Source organism: Capra hircus, chromosome 2 (genome assembly GCF_001704415.2).
Source record: "Capra hircus breed San Clemente chromosome 2, ASM170441v1, whole genome shotgun sequence".
In the NCBI taxonomy this organism is placed as follows: domain Eukaryota; kingdom Metazoa; phylum Chordata; class Mammalia; order Artiodactyla; family Bovidae; genus Capra; species Capra hircus.
Genome location: NC_030809.1, coordinates 119091349 through 119104281, shown reverse-complemented (window position 1 = coordinate 119104281; position 12933 = coordinate 119091349). Strand labels below are relative to the sequence as shown.

At 40.4% G+C, this 12933-nt stretch overlaps 1 protein-coding gene and 1 pseudogene across 2 annotated transcripts in view; one reads left to right on the top strand and one right to left on the bottom strand.

The window, feature by feature from the left end:
* The window catches only part of ZNF385B (zinc finger protein 385B), a 480906-nt gene that overhangs the window by 251164 nt on the left and 216809 nt on the right, over positions 1-12933 (top strand). The window lies entirely within an intron of this gene.
* On the bottom strand, positions 2283-4074 carry LOC102172394 (annotated as a pseudogene).

The following is a 12933-nucleotide window of genomic DNA, read 5'->3' as shown; positions in this document are numbered from 1 at the left end:
GCCTGGCATTTTGCATGATATACTCTGCATATAAGTTAAATAAACAGGGTGACAACATACAGCCTTGATGTATCCTTTCCCAATTTGGAACCAGTCTGTTCTTCCATGTCCGGCTCTAATTGTTGCTTCTTGACCTGCATACAAATTTCTCAGGAGGCAGGTAAGGTGGTCTGGTATTCCCATCTCTTTAAGAATTTTCCACAGTTTGTTGTGATCCACATAAAGGCTTTAGCCTAATCAATAAGTCAGAAATAGACATTTATCTGAACTCTCTTGCTTTTTCAATGATCCAACCGATGTTAAATTGATCTCTGGCTCCTCTGTCTTTTCTTAATTCAGCTTAAACATCTGGAGGTTCTCTGTTCATGTACTATTGAAGCCTGACTTGGAGAATTTTGAGCTTTACTTTGCTAGCATGTGAGATGAGTACAATTGTGCAGTAGTTTGAACATTCTTTGGCATTGCCTTTTTTTGAGATTGAAATGAAAACTGACCTTTTCCAGTCCTGAGACCATTGCTGAGTTTTCCAAATTTGATGGCATATTGAGTGCAGCACTTTCACAGCATCATCTTTTAGAATTTGATATAGCTCAACTGGGATTCCATCACCTCCATTACTTTTACAACTGGTCACTTTACAGTGACTAGTTTTACAACTAGTGGCCAGCTTTACAACTAGTGGCCAGCTTTACAACTGGCAACTTAACAGCTGGTCAGTTTCATCCTGGTTATTTTATCATTTCTTTCAAATCCTTCGCACCACTGGAGGCTTATAGAGACCCCGCTCAGTACTGGGCTAGAGGTTGGAGTCTTATTGGAGATGTGGTGCTGCTGTGTATTTATCCTTCTTAGTATCATGCCCTCCTATCAAGCATTACTTGCTTTGCGTCTGGTCAGATGAGCACACACCTTTGCTTCTGGCTTTTTCTCTTCTGCCTTCACAAAGGGCCATTGAGATATGTATGCAATTTGGTGTTTCAGTTTTTAAAAGTTCCTGTGGGGATAAACTATCACAGAGGCATCCATATGTAGCTTTACTCATTTAGACAATACCCAAGGTTTATTGTAATTGATTTGGAATCAAAGCTAGCTTGCTTGCTTTACAGAAATACATTATTACCACAAACATTTAAGAGTCCTCCAGTATTGCTATTCTTATTAAATTGCCATTTACTTAGATGTGAAATGGTCAGTCTTTAGACCAAAGATACTTGAGTCAGTGGATTTCTGGTAGTCCCAGATATATGTGTTTTTAGCAGACATACTGGGTGGTTCTTTAGGTTTTTCCACACCACATTTTTAATAACAACAACAAAAACCTGCTTTAAATCAACTTATTATTCATTAATTTGTAAATAGCTTCTCCCAAGAGTGATTGCTTTATTTCCAGATAATATCACATTTTACCAAACCTCAGATTTTCTTAATTTTTTTTGACTGTACTCGTTGGCATGTGGAATTTCCCCAACCGCAAATGGAACCTGTGTCTCCTGCAGTGGGAGTGTGGAGTCTTACCTACTGGACCACCACGGAAGTCTAGATTGTCCCTTCACATCGTTATTTACATATCACTAGGAAAGGAAAAAAAAATTTATAACTAAGGACTTTATTTCAAACAAAAATGAAAAATTGAGAGCTATCTCCCTGGGTGTGGGGAAGGGATCAGGGCAAGGGATCAAGGCTAGGCCAGTACCCTCAGACTGGAGGGACCATGATCATTCCCTTCCTCACTTCTGGGATGGGGGACCTCAGCAAGTGCAGGACCCTATGCCAAAGCCCACCTACCCAGGGGAACTCAGGCTAGGGCTCAGTCCCAGGGAGGGGACAGTCAGGCAACAGCATGGCTAAAGGCCAGCCACAGGATCAAGTCCTAAGTACCAAGAACCTACTCTTTTCTTCCTGGGACCCAGAATACATGCAGAGATGGCCTGTGGAAAGATCCTCTCGGACCCTGGTGGGGAGAAGCGAGGCCCCAACGTTCCTCACATTTATCACTTCTGTCCTCTTGAGGGCGGTGAGTCCTGGAGTCTATCAGGTGGTAATACTGACACAGCTGGGGTGGCGGCAAGGAAGCCTCAGTCAGTCTGGACCCTGCAGCTGGCTCTCCCCACCCGCCCTGGCAAGCTCTACGGTTACCACATGAGCCTTTGTATGTCTTGCCTTCCATTTCCCTTGGTGGATGGCCGTGTGGGTGGGCATTCCCGGCGTAGGGTTTCTCCAAGGGCCTTCCCAGGGAGGGTCCCCTGAGACCCCCATCGCGCTGGGGCCTGAGGAGCAGGGTGTCACATGATGCCGTTGGTGAGGCACTGGAAGCCGTCATAGAGTTTGGCGGTGATAGACCGCATGCCGCCGTCCAGCATCTTCTCCACCAGCAGCTGCAGCTGCTCCTCGGCCATGCTCACGTGGAACCTCTCCTTGATGCTGGATGGTGCTGGAGCCATGGAAGCAAGGAAGCTGAGAGCCTTGCTGCATGGTCTCTGTGATCCGCACCACCTTAGCCCTGTGTTTCCGAGCCGTGATCAGCCTCTGCAGCACCAACATCCTGTAACAGTTGAACACGTCGCCATCCAGGCTGCCCGTCACATCCACAAGCTCTGTGGTCAGCTTAAAGGCCGATGTCTCAAAGCCCAGGTTTCAGAGTGAGCTGGATAGGATGAAGCCAAAGTTGCCGTGGATGATGTGGCCTTCTGGTCCAACAGGATGTTCCCATGGTGTCTGTCCTTGACCTGCAGCAGGTAGCAGACCGCGCAGGAGCCAGTTCAGCTCTGCACACAGTTGGGCTGGGATCTGAGGAATGCCTCTGTGGTGTAGCTGCCATGCTCCTGTAGGAAGTAATCGAGCAGGGAGAGCTGTGACTGCTTCTTCAGCTGGTGTATGCGTACAGCGTTGACCACTGGTTCAGTCAAGCTGCTGTCAGCCGAAATCACGAGAATCTTACATGGCTTGATCCACAGGGGTACTCACTCCTGTTCCCAAATGCTTCTAACACCTGGAAGGCCAACAGCTCCTGCCGAAGGTCGTCCCCACACTTGACAATGACTGACGGGAGCCTCCAGTTGGGGAGATGGCCATACGGGGATCCCCCTCTAATGCACCACACTTTCTCCTGCCAGGGCTCTTTGAGATCAACTGCAGAAGAGTCTTCTGTGTCTCATTTGAAGGCTGTGGGGGTGTGAGCCAGCTGCTCCGAAAGGCGCCGTTGGATGTCACCTGCTGCAATGAACACAGACTCCCTGCTTTCCTGGCTGGTGATGCTGTCCACGGAGAGCTGGGAGATGTTGTCACAGCTATTGGTGTGCACTTCAGGGAGCTCCACCTGCAGCTCACCTATGTCATCCACCAGCCAGGCCTCATCATCGTTGTCATAATTGGGCACAGGGCTGAAGCTGCCTGCCTGCTGTTCGTGGGTGATGCTGCATTCGGGCAGGTTCTCTACAGACTGGGTGCTTCGAATTTGGTTCTCGGGAAACTGGGCGGGGACCCTAGTGGTGTCGAAGTTTTCACATTCAAGGACCTCCGCATAGATCAGGTAGGGAGCCTTGTCCTTAGAGTTGAGGACGACAGCCTGGGTGTGGGGCACGCGGACCATGTGATGGTCAAAGCCAGCAGGGGGCAGCCAGACTCGGGCAGGGAGTTTGTGGTTGAGCAGGGAGAGCTCTGAGATCTGCCGCTGTGGCTTCTGCTCCTTGGTGGGGAGCTGGCCAGCCGCTTGCCAATCGCCATCAGCGACTTGATGAATTCTCGCTCAGGAGCCAGTCTGACGGGGGAACTGAATGAATTATCAATACTCTCGGTGCTGGAGGAGAGCTCCTCATCCTCATTCTCCACTTTAGGGTGGCTGGCTGTTCGTTTCAGGTTGCTGCTGAGACTTATGCTGGTGGTGGCATCTGACTTAGAGTGCTGGTGGGTCCTTTTAGAGGGAGACAGCCCCGTGTCAGAGACTGGGCTGAAGGAGGGCAGCTCCCTCTTTTGGTGAGTATGCTTCAGCCCATCTGAGAGGATCAGCTTCCGTAGCTTGGTCCCACAGGAGTGTGGCTGAGTGGAAATGTGCATGTCTGAAGAGTAGGCCCCCAGCAACAGCAACTGTCAATAAACTATGATGCAGAGCTTTAAAGAGATTCCCTAGGGACCTGTGAATTATTCACACTAGCAAATCACATTTAAATTTCTGTTCAGAGGGGTCTGGTGATTCTGTCTAGCTTCAGCTGCATTTCTGGGCCTGTGATAGGCAAAACTTTACATGTACCATAGTTTCTTCCACTAGTGATTACTATTCTTATATCCTCTAATGGAATGGAATGCCACTTTCCAAGAAAGTCTTAAGTTGCTGTCATTTCTCCAGTAATTAACATCTGATTCACCAACAAGTACACACACCACACCTGTTTGTATTCATCTTTGTATGCAATGACTTATTTTTAAAATCATAGTGTGCTTTTTAAAGCATTGGTTTAAAAAATTATTTTTAAATGGCAAACAACATTTGATATCATTCAAAAATGATATCACTCAACTGAAGAGACAATATGAACAGCTGTGACCAAGTCCATGCAGACATTGACATGCATGTTGTGGGCGCTGCCCTCTACATAGCTTCTGTAAGTTGTGATTAATTATAGGCACATCCTGATTCAGAGCTGTGAAAATGTGCGGGTGAAGAAGCCTTTAGAATCTAGGTAATATAGTAATAAACAATTTACACTGGAAATGTCTTCATGCTAGATTATAGGATAGCATAATGAGCTAAAGCAGTGGTTCTCAAAGTGTGGTCCCAGGACCAGAAACTTCAGCTTCGCCTGAGAATTTGCTATAATATAAATTCTCAGGCCCCACCCTAGACAGACTAAATCAGAAACTCTAGGGCTTGGGCCCAGCAATCTGTTTTAACAAGCCCTTCAGGGGATTCTGATGTCGCTCAAGTGTGACAGCCACTAGGTAAAAGTGAACGGGGTGTCAAGGGCAGGGAGAGAGGCTTCCTTCCACATTTATAGAAAAATGTTTATTAGTATAAACATACGCACATGCATACACCTGTCCCTCTTGAAACTTGGTTTATCCCATGAGAATTTATATGCATAATCCTTCAGGTCACTACATCCAAATATATAGATTTGATATATGCAAGGCCTACATTTTACAATGACTGAAGAACCCCAGATGTTGGTCTGTTGCGTCATCATCATCCTTGACCACCTCTCCTTTTGTTCTCTTTGTTCCTAGATTTGTTTCCCATTTACCTCTTTCTCAGACTCTCCTTTTTCCTAAACTTTTCAGCCTATTTTAATAAAAATAAAAGTAGCTAATCATGTAAAAGTTGAATCCCAAAATTATCTTTAATAAGGAAATAAAGAAACATGAATGAATACCAGGAAAACTTTACTGCTCAAGGATCTGGATCCCAGGGAGGTATACATACTTTAATTTCTGTCCACTGTCCTTATAACATGTAAAAAGAAATATCTGCTGTGCATAATTTAAAAACAATTGCTAAAATATGTAATATTTGGATTTATCATTTTATTTTCTACTTCAAAATACATAGCCTTAGAAATCACATTCAACTTACTGGCTCTAGTGTTAGCTGGCATGCTATGTATTCTTCCTTTGAGGTCAGATAGATTTTTCTCTTTTTAAATTGTTAATTCACAGCCAGTAGAAACATACAAAGAAATGAGATATTCCTTTGTTAAATATGCACTGCAATATCCTTATTGCTTTCAAAACTGTAAGGTTTGTTCTCTCAAGAGAAACCTATTTCAGAAATAATTATCTTTGTATTGGAATCAAACAAACAATCCTTTGTGAAACTAAAATCTCATTGGAGGCTCAAGCTCATAACACCAAATAATAAAAATATTTGCATTCACTGATTCTTGATGAGTGATATAACTTTAATATACAGTCTTCCCTAAAAACATGTATATTATGCAGAGCTTATTTTGCAGGATTTCTTTTTAGTTTAGAGTTAAATGTATTTTAAATTTTTAAAAAAGCATTGGGGGGAAATTAGGTAGTTAGATTTTTTAAATATGATTTTATAAGCTTGTTTGCATGAGTTTCACTTGTTTTATTTGTTAATTTAGTAGAAAATGCTACTCGGAATTTTAAAGAAACAGCATGATCAATTCAAAATTTATATCTCCAACTCCAGTGAAATAACCTACTTTTCCATAATTTTTTTTGGCTCTGTGGGCTGAGGAGGCAGCATCTACTGACAGTCTCTGTATTGTTTGTTAGTTTCAACCAAGGTCCACAGCGAGTGAGTGGAGTCAGTCCAGTACTCCAGGAGGCTTAGGATACAAGGAAGAGTTTGTGAGGGCTCCCACGCTCACTGTAATAAAACCTGTGGCAGATTAACATCCTTCTCAGCTCTTGATACCTTTATTATACAAAGTTTTCAGGCTGGCTGAATTGACTACTGCCAAGAAACATGCTTCTAGGTAAGTAACAAGACTTACAAATGGTGTTTTTGTTTGAAAGTGATAGGAAATATGTATGGAGGTATACTTGGTTTTAGCTGTAATTTTCCAGATTTGTACAGGTTTAATATAATGCTGAGCAATGCCGTGATTAGTATTATCTGTCATCCTAGGGTTTGGGATGATGAGGTTTGGCAATTTAGAATACTGTTGTAAATGTGTGTCTAAGTTAAGGAAGCAGCGTGACTCACGTAACTGTATGTTTTTCCTTCTATTAAGATAAGCACAACATTTGGGGGTTTAATCAGTAGTTGTTATAGACAACAGAGTCTTCATGAACTAAGTGCTAACATGACTTCTGGTTTAAAAATATACTGGACTTCCATATGTTGTTAAAATGCTATGATGAGTCTTCTAGAAAGGGATGATTCTACATGATTATTTTATTAATATTTAAAATATATGGAAAATGCCTAGATTCTCTGCTGTAAAATTAGTTTTAAGTAATAGAACATTGAAAAGATAAAGTTAGTATGCTGTATCTCTTTAGTAGTGTTCATAATTATGTCTTATATAATATATTGTAAAATATAGCATTTGCATGCATTAGTTTAAGAGAAATCTAGTAAAATCAAAGATCTGATATAGGAAGCTTTCTCAGAGGAGCATAATTAAGTTAGTAAGAATTTCTAACCTCTAAATTAGTAAGAATTTCATTGGTGGCTACATAAACATTTAAAAAATGTTTTATTGATAAAATACTTTATTGTCAAGTTAATATTGTGAAATACTGGCTGAATTTTGTGGCTTGGATTATTTCTTTGGAAAACAAACATTTTCCTAATAGAATATGTCAGTAAGTGTACAATGAGTAGAGGAATTTTCCAGTTAATAAAGGCTAAACAAACATCTGAAATCTCCAGGAAATTAAGCAAAAACATCTTTTATTGCAGTGGTTATACTTTGACCAGTTGCACACATTACTTCACATGTGAGAACAATTTCAGCCTTTGTTTTGGAGCTACTCATATTATCACTATATAGGGATGTTTGATTATCCATTTGGTACATAGTAAGCATAATCATGTTAGTAGTTTAAAAGATGAATTATATTTCTCCTTTGTTGTCCATGTGTTTAAATAATTTAATTAGATCAGTCTGCATGGAGAAGTTTATAATTGATGATGTATATTTAGGTCAATTTTTGCTATAATTGCAAGCCTATTTATTATTCTACTTGGTAACAGTGTACTGTTATAAAAAATTACTGGTCTAGGAATTAGGAGACCTGAGTTTGAGTTCTGGTTCATTAACATGGCTCCTAATCACTGTGTATCCTCCTCCATAAAATAATTTCTTAGAGCCTGACTGTTTTTTTGCAATTCCACTTTTGCCTTCCTAGTTTTCATTATCCTGTCTTGTCAGAGACTCTAATACAAAATGTAAAGTATGCTGAAAAATTTAAACAAGGACCATCCTTTCACATGGCCAGTTCTTTCGAATCATAAGGTCCCATGCCATGAAGAGGGAATAGGGAATACAGACAATTTAGGACAATAGTCCCAGCCTCTGGCAAGTGTACCTGTGCTTCTGTGAAATAGCTGCCGTTTTGTTTGTCATTTGCAAGGGTAAACACATACACAAGTATATGTTTTATGACCCTCAAAGTCAGAAAATTCTAACCAATACCTATCTTAGTTTTATTTTTTTGAAAAATGATACTTCATTTGAAATCATCTGCATGAGTAGCTACCCACATGCAAAATCTCAAAACATATTATACAGCATATTTATTACCTCTTCACGTGCCCAAGACTCCTCCTTTTGATTGGAATTAAGTTTGCAGACATGAATCTTTCTATCATTTCACTGAGATAATTTCACTGTGGCTAAAGTAGCAAAGCATGAGCTTCAGATGGCAGAAGTTTGACTTCTTCCCTCACTTGGTAAGTAGTTCAAGGAAAATCATCCATCCTTTCTGAACTCATTTCCTCTGTAAATGACAATACAAATGTTTATCTCATAGGATTGCTGGAAGAATGAAATCGGTAGTATTTATAAAAGATCGAGTATAACATTTAAGCATTTAATTTGGCAACCAATAAATGGTAGATAATTATTATTATTGTCTTATTAAATTACCAACCATTGATTTCTATTTAGATTCCCCATACTGTCTAGGGTTGCTGACTATATAGGTTTTATATAGTTATTTACTGCAGTGTTCCAACAAGACGAGTGAATTATTTTCCTGTGTGAATGTAGAGTCAACCAGGACTCACTCTAAATTATAGTTGTGAGCTATAATTACTTCAATGGTTAAGACCATTTTGGCCTCTGGGAGTGAAAAGTTATATTTGATGGTGCATGTGAAAGAAGTATTTGTGAATTCATCTCTGTCTTCTATTCATACCTGGGTTAAAATGAGCCATGGTGTCGAGTGGTTTCTTTGGAACGTTACACAAACTTTCTTGTTCCTGGACACGTAGCAGTTGGGAATATGCAAACAGGCCTGAATGGGACCAAAGAGAAAATTCTTGTCAGGCAGGAAACCTAATGTTTACACATTAATCAATAAGGTGACGGTCACCAAGGTGGCTATGACTAAGATTTCTTGTTCATCATGAATGGAAGCTCGCATCTCTGCTTAAGGTCCTTACTTCATGTTAACATGTCCAACAGGACTACATTGAAGCTCACTGGTGACACAGGCATTCTGGCACCAGAGGCTGTCTATCTGCCCCCCTCTCCCCGACTTCCCACCCCCGCCCCCCTGCTCCAGTAGGGAGGACCCTTACATTCACCTTTCCCCTATCAGACTGGCTTTCTGCTTTTCTTTTCTTTTTTTTAAATTTTTTTTAGTTGGAGGCTAATTACTTTACAGTATGGTGGTGGTTTCCCCCGTGCATCGACATGAATCAGCCACAGGTGTACAGGTGTTCCCCAATCCTGAATCCCCCACCCACAGCCCTCCCTACCCCATCCCTCTGGGTTGTCCCAGAGCCATCAGCTTTGAGTGCCCTGCTTCATGCATCAAACCTGACTGGTCATCCATTTTACATACGGTAATATACACGTTTCAGTGCTATTCTCTCATATCGTCACACCCTTGCCTTTTCCCACATAGTCAAAAAGTCTGTTCTTTACATCTGTGTCTCTTTTGCTGTCTTGCATATACAGTCATCATTACCATCTTTCTAAATTCCATATATATGTGTTGATATACTGCATTGGTGTTTCTCTTTCTGACTTACTTCACTCTGTATAATCGGCTTCAGTTTCATCCACCTCATTGGAACTGACTCAAATGTATTCTTTTTTATAGCTAAGTAATATTTCATTGTGTATATTTACGACAACTTCTTTATCCATTTGTCTCCCGGTGGACATCTAGGTTGCCTCCATGTTCTAGCTATTGTAAACAGTGCTGCGATGAACATTGAGGTACATGTGTCTCTTTCAATTCTGGTTTCCTCAGTGTGTACGCCCAGCAGTGGAATTTACTGGGTTGTATGGCAGTTCTATTTCCAGTGTTTTAAGGAATCTCCACACTGTTCTCCATAGTGGCTCTATTAGTTTGCATTCCCACCAACAGTGTAGGAGGGTTCCCTTTTCTCCACACCCTCTCCAGCATTTATTGTTTGTAGACTTTTTGAAGGTAGCCATTCTGACCTGCCTGAGATGGTACCATATTGTAGTTTTGATTTGCATTTCTTTGTTAATGAGTGACGTTGAGCATCTTTTCATGTTTGTTGGCCATCTGTATGTGTTCTTTGGAGAAATGTCTGTTTAGTTCTTTGGCCCATTCTTTGATTGGGTCATTTCTTTTTCTTGTATTAAGCTGCTGCTTGTGTATTTTGGAGATTAATTCTTCGTCAGTTGTTTCATTTGCTATTATTTTCTCCCATTCTGAAGGCTGCCTTTACACCTTGCTTTGCACCTTCCTTCATCTTGCAAAAGGTTTTAAGTTGAATTAGGTCCCATTTGTTTATTTTTGTGTTCAGTTCAACATTACTCTGGGAGGTGAGTCATAGAGGATCTTGCTGTTATTTATGTCAGAGAGTGTTCTGCCTATGTTTTCCTCTAAATTTTATAGTTTCTGGTCTTACATTTAGACCTTTAATCCATTTTGAGTTTGTTTTTGTGTATGGTGTTAGAAAGTTTTCTAGTTTCATTCTTTTCCAGGTGGTTGACCAGCAACACTTGTTTAAGGGATTGTCTTTTCTCCATTGTATATTTTGGCTTTCTGTTCTTCTATTCACATTAAGGTACAAATGGCTCAACATAGTCTATGAGTTTGCATTTTAACTCACTGAAAAACTTCAAGCTAAAAATTTAAAACCCTAATCCCATCCAATGCTAAGTAATAGCTAGTGGGTTGAAAGATTTGGGATAAACAGATATAACCTCTAGATTAAGCATTCTCATTGCTCGCCAAGGGGCAAAAATTCATTCTCAGAAGCAAAAAAGTTAAAAAAAAATTGTGCTACTTTTATGAGGTATTAATATAGTATATAAACAGACATGCAGTATATCTGTGGCATTAAAATTTCATGAAGCATCCCATTAAAGACAACATTGTAAAGAAAACTCATTAAATAGGGGGAAAATGAAAAAAAAAAAAGTCTTGAGAAACAGTGCTCTAGGTGAAGATCTCAAAGGACTCCATAAGCCTGTAGAGTGTGAATTTTACTGTATGGTTTTTACTTTCTTTTTTTTTTTTTTTTAGTATAATGTAACTTATGTCTGGCTTAGTTCAGTTTAGTTGCTCAGTCGTATTCCACTCTTTGCAACCCCATGGACTACCGCACTCCAGGCCTCCCTGTCCATCACCAACTCCCAGAGCTTACTCAAACTCATGCCATGGCATCAGTGATGCTATCCAATCTCATCCTCTGTCATCCCCTTCTCTTCCCACCTTCAATCTTTTCCAGCATCAGAGTATTTTCTAATGACTCAGCTGTTTGTGTAAAGTGGTCGTAGTATCGGAGCTTCAGCTTCAGCATCAGGCCTTCCAATGAATATTCAGGATTGATTTTCTTTATTTTTTTATTTTTTTTAAGATTTAAAATGTTTTATTTTTTATTTTTTATTTTTTTAAATTTTAAAATCTTTAATTCTTACACGCGTTCCCAAACATGAACCCCCCTCCCACCTCCCTCCCCATAACATCTCTCTGGGACATCCCCATGCACCAGCTCCAAGCATGCTGTATCCTGCATCAGACATAGACTGGCGATTCAATTCTTGCATGATAGTATACATGTTAGAATGTCATTCTCCCAAATCATCCCACCCTCTCCCTCTCCCTCTGAGTCCAAAAGTCCATTATACACATCTGTGTCTCTTTCCCTGTCTTGCATACAGGGTCGTCATTGCCATCTTCCTAAATTCCATATATATGTGTTAGTATAGATGTCCATCAGCAGATGAATGGATAAGAAAGCTGTGGTACATATACACAATGGAGTATTACTCAGCCGTTAAAAAGAATTCATTTGAATCAGTTCTGATGAGATTGATTTTCTTTAGAATTAACTGGTTGGATCTCCTTGAAGTTCAAGGGACTCTCAAGAGTCTTTTCCAACACTGCAGTTCAAAAGCATCAATTCTTCAGTGACCAGCTTTCTTTATGGTCCAGCTCTCACATCCATACATGACTACTGGAAAAATCATAGCTTTGACTATATGGACCTTTGTTGGCAAAGTCTGGCTTAGTACTTATATTTGAAACTAGTATTTATGTTCTAGTAAGTCAAACATGGTTATTTGTTGTAGCTTTTATTCTTTTTAATTATGACCAAAAAAATGAAGAGGAAAAGAAAAGAACAAAATTTGCTTGGATTTGAATTCCAGCTCCATCTCTTCTTTGTTCTGTGATCCTTGGCAAATCGCATACCCTCTTAAGCCTCAGTTTCCTTGTCTTTGAGCTTCCTTGGTGGCTCAAACTGCAAAGAACCTGCCTGGAATGCGAGAGACCTGGGTTCAATTCCTGGATTGAAAAGATCCCTGGTTTGGGAAGATCCCCTGGAGAAGGGAATGGCTACCCACTCTAGTACTCTTGCCTGGAGAATCCCATGGACAGAGGAGCCTGGTGGGCTCCAGTCCATGGGGTCGCAATGAGTCAGACATGACTGAGCGACTGACACTCTCACTTCCTTTGTCTTTAGCTAACTTGAAGTACAATGCCCACCTTGTGGAATTCCAGTATCATAAGAATTAATCGAATTAATGTACATAAAACCTTCAGCACATTGCCTAGGGAATAAATGCATGCCAACTAGTAGCCATAACTTTATGTGTTGTGCCTTTTTATGTCAATGACTGTCTTAAAATTATTATAAAAAGCAATTTTTAAATTTGGGAGATAGAAGTATCATCATCCATAAAATGATATTTTTATCATTTGTCTTTTAACATTTGTCTTTCTCGGACAAATGTTAATACTATCTATATATATGGAATTTAGAAAGATGGTAACAATAACCCTGTATGCGAGACAGCAAAAGAGACA